Here is a 13,397-nt window from a genome sequence, read left to right as displayed (position 1 = left end):
TTATATAGTTGTGCCAGAATCACCACAATCCATGATTACAGCATAAATGTTCCAAGTCAATTTCCAGTAAATCCAAGTTCTATCATCCAGACCCAGGAATCCACCTTTTTCCATTCTTGTAAATATGTTTTTTCTGGCTATTTAATGTAAATGGAATCATGTAATATGTAGACTTTTATATTTGCTTTCTTTTACTTAGGACAGATTGGGGCAAACTATGAGTTCTGGGCATGCTGTCCCTTTTTGTAAAGTTTTCATGGTACACAGTCATGCTCATGTGTTTATGCATTGTCTATGGCTGTTTTTGTGGAACAATAGAATTGGGTTATTGATAGAAACCATATGACCCGAAAAGCCTAAAACATTTACTATCTGACCCTTTAAGAAACAGTTTGCCAATGCCTGGATTAGTATAGTTTAGCTGTATCCATGTCATGGAATATGTCAATAGTTCATTCATGTCATTTATCATGGCGAGCATTTCACTGCATGGATATACCACATTTTGCTGGTTCATTCATCAGTTGATAGACATTTGGAATGTTGCTATTTTTGGCTATTATGAATAATTCTGCAATATATGCTTATGTCCCACTCCTCTTGTGGATACATATTATTCTACTGAGTAAATTCCTAGAAGCAAAACTGTAGCCATCTGTGGTAAGTTCATGGTTAACTTTTTAAGAAACTGCCAAACTATTTCTCAAATGGTTTGCAACAATTTGCATCCCCTTCATCAATGTGAGCAGATTAGATTCTCTATATTCATACCAATACTGGGTGTTATCTGTCTTTTGAATTACAACCATGCTAGTGACATATGGTTATATCCCCTTGTGGTTATGGTTTATATTACCAAAATGATTAATGATGTTAAACACCTTTTTATGTGCTTATTAACCATGCATATGTATTCTTTGTTAAAAAAAAAAACAACAATCCCTTTCGTCCATTTTATTTTATTATTTATTTATTTATTTATTTTGAGACGGAGTTTCGCTCTTGTTACCCAGGCTAGAGTGCAATGGCATGATCTCGGCTCACTGCAACCTCTGCCTCCTGGGTTCAGGCAATTCTCCTGCCTCAGCCTCCTGAGTAGCTGGGATTACAGGCACGTGCCACCATGCTCAGCTAATTTTTTTTGTATTTTTAGTAGAGATGGGGTTTCACCATGTTGACCAGGATGATCTCGATATCTTGACCTCGTGATCCACCCACCTGGGCCTCCCAAAGTGCTGGGATTACAGGCTTAAGCCACCATGCCCAGCCTCATCCATTTTAATATAGAGTTGTCTGTGTTGCTGAGATGTAAGTGTTCTTAATACATTTCGGCTGCAAGTATTCTATCAGATATATGATTTGAAAATGTTTTCACTGGCCTGTAACTTGTCATTTTATTTTCTGAATGGTATCTTTTGAAGTAAAAAATGTTTTAACTTTTATTGAAATACAATTTATTTTTTTCTCTTTCTTTTATAGATTGTGTGTTTGCTGTCTCACCTAGACGTCTTTGTATAACTCATGGTTATATAGATTTTTTCCTATGTTTTCTTCTAGAAGGTCTCTGTTACAGGATTTTACATGTAGGTCTGTAATACATTTTGACTTTTTTCTGTGTATGGGATGAGGCGGTAAGGATGAAGCATTTCCCTCTTCCTCAACCTCCTTCTCCTTTTTCTTCTTATTCTTTTTATGTGAATATTAAATTATTCTGCCATCATTTGGTAAAAAGACAATCTTTTCCACAATTGAATTGTACTGGAACTTTGATTGAAAAGCAGTTGACCACTGAGGGGTCAATTTCTCAACTCTGATATTGTTTCATTGACCTAACATCTTCCTTTATATATATATATATCATAATGTCTTGATTACAACTTTATAGTAAGTTTTAAATTAGACAATAAGAGTCCTACAATTTTGTTCATCTTTTCAAAAACTAAGATTCAAGTACTTTCATTTCTGTATAAATTTCTTGGATCAACATTTAAGTTTTACAAAAAAAAAAGCTCACAGGGATTTTGAAAGTGATGCTGTTGAAATCGATAGATAAATTTAGGTAGAAATGGTATTTTAACAATATTGTGACTTCCAACCATAAATATAGAATGTGTCTTAATTCATTTGGATTTTAATTTCTCTCATCATTATTTTGTAGTTTTCAGTATACAATTGTTACACTTCTTTTGTTAAATTTATTTTTAAATATTTCATTCTCTTTGATACTATTGTGAATGGATTTTATTTATGTGTTTATGTTCATTTTGTATTCTGTGATATTCCAAACTTGTTTATTAGCTCTAGTAGGCTTTTTGGTGCTTTTATTTACTTTATTTTTTAATATGCACTATGAGAAATTTATACTATATTTATCATTTCTAATATCCAAATTTACTGATATCCAGATTTCCCTGCATATTTATTTTAAACTGTTTAAGGCTGGCTTCCTATAACACTGGTCCTGGCTATAAAGGATACTTGAACATCCTGAGTTTGTTTCATTTACTTCAGCAAGAAACAAGGGAGCCCCATGAACAAAGAACTCTTTTTATGCTTAGAAAAGCAAGATAAACGTCTTTGCAGTCCTGTGTCCTCTGCTGCTATAGGTCCAGCCTCTGTGGCCTTGTGATGTGCTGGTACTGGAGATCCACAGCTGAGATGCCCGGACCCCCTGGAAGCCTAGAAATGGGAGTGTTGACATTTAAGCATGTGGCCATAGAATTTTCTCGAAAGGAGTGGCAATGCCTGGACACTGCACAGCAGAATTTATATAGAAATGTGATGTTAGAGAATTACAGAAACCTGGTCTTCCTGGGTATTGCTGCCTCTAAGCCAGATCTGATCACCTGTCTGGAGCAAGGAAAAGAACCTTGGAATGTGAAAAGACATGAGTTTGAAGCCAAACTCCCAGTAGAGACATTTCAGGCTGGACCTCGTGATCCACCAGCCTCAGCCTCCCGAAGCGCTGGGATAACAAGCATGAGCCACCACACCCAGCTCAGCTGAAATTTTTGCATCTTCTTATTTTGCCCAAGATCTTTGGCCAAAGCAGGGCATAAAAAATTATTTCCAAAAAGTGATACTGCGAAGATATAAAAAATGTGGACATGAAAATTTCCAGTTAAGAAAATGTTGTCAAAGCACAGATGAGTGTAAGGTACACAAAAAAATGTTACAATGGACTTAACCAGGTTTTGGCAACTACCCAGAGCAAAATATTTCAATGCAACAAATTTTTCAAAGTCTTTCATAAATATTCAAATTCAAACAGACATAATATAAGACAAAGTGGAAAGGAACCTTTGAAATGTAAGGAATGTAAAATGTTATTTTGCACACTTTCGGACTTAGCTGAACATAAAAGGATTTATACCAGAGAACGACCCTACAAATTTAAAGAATGTGGCAAAGCCTATAATGATGCCTCAAACCTTTCTATGTATAAAAATATTTGTACTGAAAAGAAACCCGGCAGATATGAAGAATGTGGACAAACCTTTAACCAGTGCTTACACCTTACTACAGATATGAGAAATCGTACTGGAGAGAAACCCTATAAATGTGAAGAATGTGGCAAATCTTTTAGGTGGCACTTCAGCTTTAATACACATAAGAGGATTCATCCCAGAGAGAAATCCTACAAATGTGAAGAATGTGGCAAATCTTTTAGGTGGTTCTACAGACCACTAGCCAGATTGATTAAAAAGAAAAGAGAGAACAACCAAATAGATGCAATAAAAAATGATAAAGGGGAAATCACCACAGATTCCACAGAAATTCAAACCATCATCAGAGAATATTACAAACAACTCTATGCACATAAACTAGTAAACCTGGAAGAAATGGATAAATTCCTGGACTCCTGTGTCCTCCCAAGCCTAAACCAAGCTTTCAGGAGGAAGCTGAAACTATGAATAGACCAATAACAAGGTCAGAAGTCGAGGCAGCAATTAAGAGCCTACCACTCAAAAAAAGCCCAGGTCCAGACGGGTTCACAGCCGATTTCTACCAGACACACAAAGAGGAGCTGGTATCATTACTTCTAAAACTACTTCAAACAGTCCAAAAAGAGGGAATCCTTCCCAAATCATTTTACGAGACCAACATCATTCTGATACCAAAACCCGGCAGAGACCCAACAAGAAAAGAAAACTTCAGGCCAATATCCATGATGAACATAGATGCAAAAATCTTCAATAAAATATTGGCAAGCCGATTGCAACAGCAAATCAAAAAACTTATTCATCACGATCAAGTAGGATTCATCCTGGGGATGCAAGGCTGGTTCAACATACGCAAGTCTATCAGTGTAATTCACCACATAAACAGAACCAAAAACAACAACCACATGATTATCTCAATTGACGCAGAGAAGGCATTTGACAAAATTCAACAGCCCTTTATGCTAAAAACCCTCAATAAACTCGGTATCGATGGAACGTATCTCAAAGTAATAAAAGCTATTTATGACAAACCAACAGCCAATATCATACTGAATGGGCAAAAACTGGAAGCATTCCCTTTGAAATCTGGCACTAGACAAGGATGCCCTATCTCACCACTCCTATTCAATATAGTACTGGAAGTCCTAGCCAGAGCAATCAGGCAAGAAAAAGAAATTAAGGGTATTCAAATAGGAAAGGTGGAAGCCAAATTGTCTCTATTTGCAGACGACATGATAGTATACCTAGAAGACCCCATCGCCTCAGTCCAAAAACTGCTGAAACTGATAAGCAACTTCAGCAAAGTCTCAGGATATAAAATCAATGTGCAAAAATCACAAGCATTTGTCTACACCAATAACAGACTTAAAGAGAGCCAAATCAAGAACGAACTGCCATTCACAATTGCTACAAAAAGAATAAAATACCTTGGAATACAACTCACAAGAAACGTAAGGGACCTCTTCAAGGAGAACTACAAACCACTGCTCAACGAAATCAGAGAGGACACAAACAGATGGAGAAACATTCCATGTTCATGGTTAGGAAGAATAAATATCGTGAAAATGGCTATACTGCCCAAAGTAATTTACAGAATCAACGCTATCCCCATCAAGCTACCATTGACTTTCTTCACAGAACTGGAAAAAACCACCATGAACTTCATATGGAACAAAAGAAAGCCCGCATAGCCAAGTCAATTCTAAGCAAAAAGAACACAGTGGGGGGCATCACACTACCGGATTTCAAACTATACTACAAGGCTACAGTAATCAAAACAGCATGGTACTTGTACCAAAACAGAGATATAGACCAATGGAACAAAACAGAGGCACCGGAGGCAACACAACATATCTACAACTATACAATCTTTGATAAACCTGAAAAAAACAAGCAATGGGAAAAGGATTCCCTATTTAACAAATGGTGTTGGGAAAACTGGCTAGCCATGTGCAGAAAGCAGAAACTGGACCCCTTCCTGACACCTTACACTAAAATTAACTCCAGATGGATTAAAGACTTAAACATAAGACCTGGCACCATAAAAACCCTAGAAGGAAATCTAGGCAAAACCATCCAGGACATAGGAGTAGGCAAGGACTTCATGAACAAAACACCAAAAGCATTGGCAACAAAAGCCAAAATAGACAAATGGGACCTATTGAAACTCCACAGCTTCTGCATGGCAAAAGAAACAGTCACTAGAGTGGATCGGCACCCAACAGAATGGGAAAAAATGTTTGCAGTTTACCCATCTGACAAAGGGCTGATATCCAGAATTTACAAAGAACTCAAACAGATTTACAGGAAAAAAACAAACAAGCCCATTCAAAAGTGGGCAAAGGATATGAACAGACACTTTACGAAAGAAGACATATATGAGGCCAACAGTCATATGAAAAAATGCTCATCGTCACTGGTCATCAGAGAGATGCAAATCAAAACCACATTGAGATACCATCTCACACCAGTTAGAATGGCGATCATTAAAAAATCTGGAGACAACAGATGCTGGAGAGGATGTGGAGAATAAGGAACACTTTTACACTGTTGGTGGGAGTGTAAATTAGTTCAACCATTGTGGAAGACAGTGTGGCGATTCCTCAAGGCCTTAGAAATAGAAATTCCATTTGATCCAGCAATCCCATTACTGGTTATATATCCAAAGGACTATAAATCGTTCTATTATAAGGACACATGTACACGAATGTTTATTGCAGCACTGTTTACAATAGCAAAGACCTGGAATCAACCCAAATGCCCATTGATAATAGACTGGATTAGAAAAATGTGGCACATATCCACCATGGAATATTATGCAGCAATCAGAAATGATGAGTTTGTGTCGTTTGTAGGGACATGGATGAATCTGGAGAACATCATCCTCAGCAAACTGACACAAGAACAGAAATTGAAACACCGCATATTCTCACTCATAGGCGGGTGATGAAAAATGAGAACACATGGACACAGAAAGGGGAGTACTAAACACTGGGGTCTATTGGGGGGAAAAGGGGAGGGCCAGTGGGAGGGGGAGGTGGGGATGGATAGCCTGGGGAGAAATGCCAAATATGGGTGAAGGGGAAAAGGAAAGCAAAGCACACTGCCATGTGTGTACCTATGCAACTGTCTTGCATGCTCTGCTCATGTACCCCAAAACCTAAAATCCAATAAAAAATTAAAAAAAAAAAAAAGAAAAGCAAGATAAAGTTAGCTTTGAATAAGGAAAAGTAATATCTTTTAAATACCTTTTGTGTATGTATTGTTTTATAGTTTTTAGCTTGCTTTCATACATATGATCTGATGTGGTTCTTACATAAACCTCACAGCAGAAGGCAAGGCATGCTTACTTATTCTCCAACCCAAAGAATGAAAGCAAAAGACTCAGTAGATGGTGCTCTTGAGAACTTGGTGAAACCTGGGTGGAAATCCGCACATTTTCACCTCTGTCCAGAGTTCACCGCAGGTATCACAGAGTCCTCACTGGGGTGCAGCACATGAAAGTATATTCTATCCTAGAATGTGGAAAACTGTCTCTCTGGCTGATACTTGCCTTCCTGATGAGATTGCAACCCACACTTCATCATCTGGAGTAATTATTCACAAATCAAAATTTAAATCAATGGCTGAGTCACGCATCCACTGCTGCCATTCTGCAGTGAAAAATGTTAACAGTTCTATTATTGACCATAAAAAAGTACCAACTTTTGGAAAGTACTATTGAATCTCCATAAAATTCTCCTTGACTTTGTAAAGGTTTATGCATTTATTTTTGTAAGAGTCAAGTTTAGAAAACAGGCAATGCTTCTAATTTATATTCAATGTAATCATCTGTTATCTATTTAAGCCAGATAAAGAAAATGAGATAAAGGAAATAGGCACCAATTTATTATACTAGCTATTAACTTTCCCGGGGGTATGCTATTAGAACTAAAAAAAGGTTTGTTGAGATTCTCCTTCAGTTTAATTTGCTTTGGTAATATCACTAATGACCCCATTAAGGACATTAAAAGTTTCCTTTTCTGATCAATCTTCAGAATATTGAGCTCCATAAAGTACTGACTAACCAGCTAAATAAATCAAGGTCACCTTTAAGATGGCATCCTAAAGTTACTTGTGGGTATAAGACTTGTTGTACAAATATCATCCAGAGGGAGTTATTTCTTTCAGCGCCAAGATTACACCAGGGAAATTACTTCACTTATTCAACAATCTACTCAGAGGGCAAGTTTAGCCTACAAAACTTGTATTAAATAGGAAAAAAGAGTTGAAGTTATAATATCTTTCAAAATACAGCACCCTTTATATAATTTGCAATCAGTATTTGTTTGGGGTCTTCTATTACAGTATCAAAGTCAGTGTGCAAGAAATAAGATGTCTCCTATGAGGCTTTCCTTGTCCTTTTTTTTTTTTCATAAGTTTAGATTAGAGTGGGAAGCCTGGGGAAAAAAAGGTTAGCTTTGTTTCCCGTGAGTTATACCCATCATGTGCTAACACTGTCTGCTAAAGGTGGATCATAGCATTAACACACCAAGTTAATAATAATCATGTTTTGAGAGAGTTTTTTCTCTCAAAACATAGTCTCTTTCACTTTCTGTTTCCCTCTTTCTCTCTTTTTCATGTCGCTTATGTTTCTTTTCTCTTTTTATTTTGCACAAACCTAAATATTGCACAGACTGTGGGTCAGAAAATTTGTATTGCAATATTATTATTCCCATCTGCAGCTCAACTTCTTCCATATTTCAGAATGAATATATGTCATTGTTTTGGACTTATAATAATTTGGGGGCAAATATATAGAATAGCTATAGAATTGCTGAGTAGTTTAGGCCTATAAGAGAACCTAATCAAATGACCAATGAGTGCAGATTTCTTTTTGTTGGGGAGAAAACTGTGGTAGAAAATTCTATCAACTTTTTCTAAATGTGAGGGAACTGGTGGCTTAGATTGGACTTGAAGATATTTCTCCTGTGACTCAAAGTTTCTGGGAAAGCAAATGTGAGACTGATGTTTGCATGCAAGACATGTACTGGGGATGCCTTTGGGATAAGCACATCTCAGATAGTGAAGGAAGAAGGAGAACTGGGCAGAGAAGTGGAAAGTTTTCACACTCTCACAAGACCTCCCACGCCAACAAGCTCATTCTAAGCGGAAAGGCATTGTCTAATGAAAGAAAAGGGCTGGCCTTTATCCTTGATGTCGTTTAGTCGTCCTATGTGTGCTGCCCCAAAAAGGAGGTATGGCCCTGGGGCAAAGTGGCTGTCCTTAGCAAAGGGACATCGTGGAGAGGGTCTCAGCTGAGAAGTGCCTGTGGTCAACCTTCTGGGCAATTGGGCAATAAGTTCTTTGCCCTCCAGGGGTCAGTGGGAGGCACACCACCCCACACCCTGCATTGAAACTGCATTGGAAAGGCAGGTCTCCTATTTTAAGAGTGAGACACTCTTAGCAAGCCACTGATATTAACCATCACATTGCAGATGATCCTGTGCTATATATTTTTAATTAGAAATAGAAACTATGCTGAGTAATATTAGTGGGGAGAAAATTAATTAGGTAGCTTGGGAAGATTTTTTTTAAAGTCCATCATATTATTCTTGATTTAAAAATTAGAATATACAAAATGTATGGGAAAATATAGAGGTAGAGTCAACTTAAGTACTTTTTAAGTGTAATCAGAATAGGCTATATTGGTTTCCTAGGGTTGACATACAAAATGGCCATGAACTTAAAATAACAGAAATGTACTCTTACCGCTCAGAGGGCCAGGAGTCTGAAATCATGGTGTCAGCAGAGTTGGCTCCTCTTGTAGGCTCTGGGAGAATGTCTGTTCTATGCCTCCGGGGTCATCTGGTCTTCTTCCCTGTGTTTCTCTCTGTATCCTCCTCCTTCTTATAAGGACACCATTCTTTAGATTTAAGATCCACTCTTAACTAGTATGACCTCACCTTAACTAATTACTTCTGCAGAGAACCTATTTCTAAATGAGGTCACATTATAAAATTCCACATGGGTATTTACTTCAAGAAGACAATGTTCAGCCCACTACATATACATTCAATGTTCTACTTATTGTAATTAATAATATTCACCACCAAATTTCAATTTTTTCTGTAAATACAGAGTTATATTTTAGGTTCATTTCTCTGTATACACACAATTGCTTTATCAAAGATCTTGCCATATGTGTCATTATAGCAGATTCTGAAAATGGTTAGGTGGAAAACAAACACAAAATTGTGCTCTCATCATTCAAAGGACATCAATATACTGAATCTATTGATCATGTCTAAGACCTCTAGTATTGCAAACAGGAGAGTACAGAAAGCACATAAAATACGCTGAACACCGTCATACATTTGGTATGAAACCAACATGAATTGCAAAATAAACTTCCATTTAAACTTAATCAATAATATTTTTTTCTGCCTTGTAAATAACAGAGGCTTGGAAAATTACCTAAGTGAATCATATCTCTTTAAAATATTATATGCAGAAGTTTGATCTTATGTCTTCTTTTTCTGGCTAAGTATTTGTTTTATTTTATTCTTTTATCAAGAAGCAGAGATATTCTAATGCATTTCATTGACCTTAGGGTTACCTCATTGTGATTTTCTAGACATTCCATAAACACTTACAATTGTTTCCATCTTCATAAAGATTATGTTTTTCTCAGTGAAAAAAGTTTTAAATATAAGGTCTGACCCAACATTTCTTTCCTTACTTACATCATTTCCTCAAGTTATTCAGAACTAGCCTCAATATTCTGACCCTTGAAGAGTTGCTAGGAAACAGGTACCTACCACAGTATCGATAAGTTATTCAGCTTTGTTCAGTATGGCACAAATTACTACACCATTAACTCTTAAATATCAAAGAGAATTGAAGCTCTAATAGATGGGACTTGGGACAGGACTACTAACAAGGTCCAACAGTCCAACAGGACTACATAAATTAATCAAAACATATTTACTTTGACATCAAAAGTTCTCTCAAAATGTCAGGGAACACATTTTAATCAGAATTTGGCTATAGCATGCGGCTCTCTGGTCTTCAAGTTTCTTTTTGTTTAGATGTTCTTGAGTTCCTCCCAAAACTCTCTGCTGAAATGTAAGTGGATGACTTTTTCAAATGGAATCTACAATTTTTCCTTTAGGTATTTAAATGTGGAGAGATAGTCACATATAGATATTTAGGTGATAGATAAATAGATGATGGATGGTTAGATAGCCTCTTTATAAGAGCCCATAAAGGTAAAGAAGAAAGGTAGATACCAAGACACAGAATACTAAAATGAACAACCTGAGCCTACATTGTGAGTTAATGCCAGAAGTAACAAATGGTATTCAGCATAATCTGTTTTCTGTTGCTTATAACAGAACACATGACACTGGGTAATTTATAAGAAACAAAATTTATTTCTGATAGTACCAAAGGCAGGAAGGCACAAGATCAAGGAATCTCATCTGATGAAAGCCTTCTTGCTGGTGGGGCCCCTCTGCAGCCTCCCAAGGTCATGTAGAGAATCACATGGTGAGGGGGCTGAGAATGCTAGCTCAGGTTTGTGTTCCTCTTCTTGTAAAGCCACTATTTCCACTCCCATCATAACACATTACTTTGTTAATCCATTAACACATGAATTGATTAAATCATTTATGAGGGCAACTCTCATGACCCAATCACCTCTCAAAGGTCCCACCTCTCAACGCTGCAATATTTTGACCAAAGTTGCAAAACGAGTTTCAGAGATGATGAACATTCAAACCATAGCACTGTCCCAGTCACTCATATTTGCACCTTGATGTGTACCCTGAGATAAGTAAATTCTACTTATTGCTGGCAGAGGTATATAAAAAGGAAGAGGGTTTTACGTGGCAATGCAAATCTGTAAGTCCTGGTAAACAGACCACAGATTCATTTGGGAATGTGAGCTTATCATTCTTTAAAAATAGATGTGGGTAGCCTACCTCAGTGAGGGGGAGAATGGACACTAGAATTAAGAGTTTATGGGGTAGGCTAGTTCAGGCTGAAGTTAAGGGCAGAGTAGAATTCTATCCATGAAAGGGAAGTCAATAGCACTGAGCAAGGGGCATCCAGAAGATGCACAAAAGAGTTAAAAGGGAAAGAGGTCAGCCAGATTTAAATATCTGCTGGGCCCAAAGAGAGCAAAGCTGTCTTAGAGAAAGCAATACCTAAGAACACAACTAAAGACTTCCACTTCCAGGAGAAGGAGTCATAATAACCAGATTTACTGTCTTACCTGAAACAAAATAAATATGGCAGTGTCTATGAAACAATGGATTTTAAGACACTGGGTGTAAGGCAACAAGGATAGAAATCCTGACAGATGAGAAACAAATGGGGTGAATCTGATTTTAAAAAGAGCTTCCAGGGCAAAATATAGGTATAGTGTATCAGTTAGGGCTCTACAGAGAGCCAGAACCAATAGAATGAAGACTGTGCGTGTGTTTTAGGCAGTAGCTCATACGGTTGTGAAGGAGGATTGCTGGTAAGTCTGAAATCTGTAGGATAGGCTAGCAAGCTAGACATTCAGGCAGGATTTCTTATGTTACAGTCTTGAGGCAGAATTCCTTCTGTGAAAACCTCAATTTTCATCTTCGTCCTTCAACTGACTGAATGATGTCCACCCACATTATCAACAGTAATCTCCCTTGCTTTAAGTTAACTGTTCGTAAATGTTAATCACATTCCAAAATATCTTCACAAGAGTATCTACACTAGATTTTGACCAAATAACTGTGCACTACACTCTAACTGGGTTGGCTCATAAAATTAACATCACCATTGGGGAACCCATGCATAGCCTGATGAACTCCCTGGGTTGAGGAGCTAGAACTGAGAGGCTAGGAAGACCATGGCAGTTAGAGTTTGCTGGGCGCAGTGCCAAAGTAGAACAAATACTCAAGGACAGAACACCGGAGAACCAAAGAGGGTACTTGCAGTTATTTAGCAAAGATCTGATAGCACATGCTTGTGAGAGTATCTGAGACAAGAGAAAGAACTACCCGCAAGCCTGAGATGTGTCAGCTCTTGTGCTGGCACAAGCTAGAAACAGTATCTACTTTCATCAGCCAGATGGAAACTTCAGTCATGGAGCCTGGGGTACAGCATGCAGGAAGCCTTGCTCCAGAAATATATGCTCGATCAGCTCTTGGCTGAGTGCTATCCTCAACATATCTAACAAGTCATAAAAGTAAAATCTAAAATAATAAAACCACTCTCAAGCAATATATCTTTATCCCACTTCAAAACATAAGAAAAATTCTTTGAATGCAAACATACATAGCATACAGAAATAGAAACCTCACCATGTCTTGCATTCAACTAAAAGTTGACAGATATACAAAGAAGTAAATTTATTATTCATAAAATAATAAAAATTAATCAATATGACTCAAAACTGGGATAGGTTTAAAATTAACATGGAAGGATGTTAATATAGCTAAAATAACTGTGTTGAAAACACTGAAAATAGTAGGTAGAACTACGGAACATATAAAGAGACCCAAAGGAAGACAAATAGTTGAAAATTATCATGTCTGAGATTTTAAAAAATGTAATGCTCCACTGGTATTAACAGATTAGACATCACAAAAAATTAACCAAGTTAATAATATAGCAATAGAACCTATCCAACATGACACACAGGAGAGCAAAACAATTCAACTCAAAATTAAAAAACAAAAATAAAAAAGAACATCAGGGAGCTGTGAGAAATTAAGCAGTGTCATTACTTGATAAATTTGTATCAAGAGAGTTCCCAAAATGAAGGAAAAATGATATATAAAGTATTTGTCAAAGATTACTGTCAATTTTCTAAATATAATGAAAATTATAAAACCACAGATCACAGACACTGAATAAACACGAAGAAAAGGCAACATGAAGAAAATGACAGCAGCTTAAACAACAATCAAATTGCTCAAAACCAGGGAT

The 13,397-nt window shown here is 37.0% G+C and overlaps 1 pseudogene; it reads left to right on the top strand.

Annotated features, from left to right (window-relative positions):
• The first annotated feature begins 2,573 nt into the window (after nucleotides 1-2,573).
• LOC108592997 (zinc finger protein 273 pseudogene) lies at nucleotides 2,574-2,947 on the top strand (annotated as a pseudogene).
• Nucleotides 2,948-13,397: the final 10,450 nt, after the last annotated feature.

The sequence above is a fragment of the Callithrix jacchus genome, chromosome 11 (assembly GCF_049354715.1).
Source record: "Callithrix jacchus isolate 240 chromosome 11, calJac240_pri, whole genome shotgun sequence".
Classification (NCBI taxonomy): Eukaryota; Metazoa; Chordata; class Mammalia; order Primates; family Cebidae; genus Callithrix; species Callithrix jacchus.
Note: the sequence above shows the minus strand (reverse complement) of the source record. Positions and strands in the feature narration are given on the sequence as shown.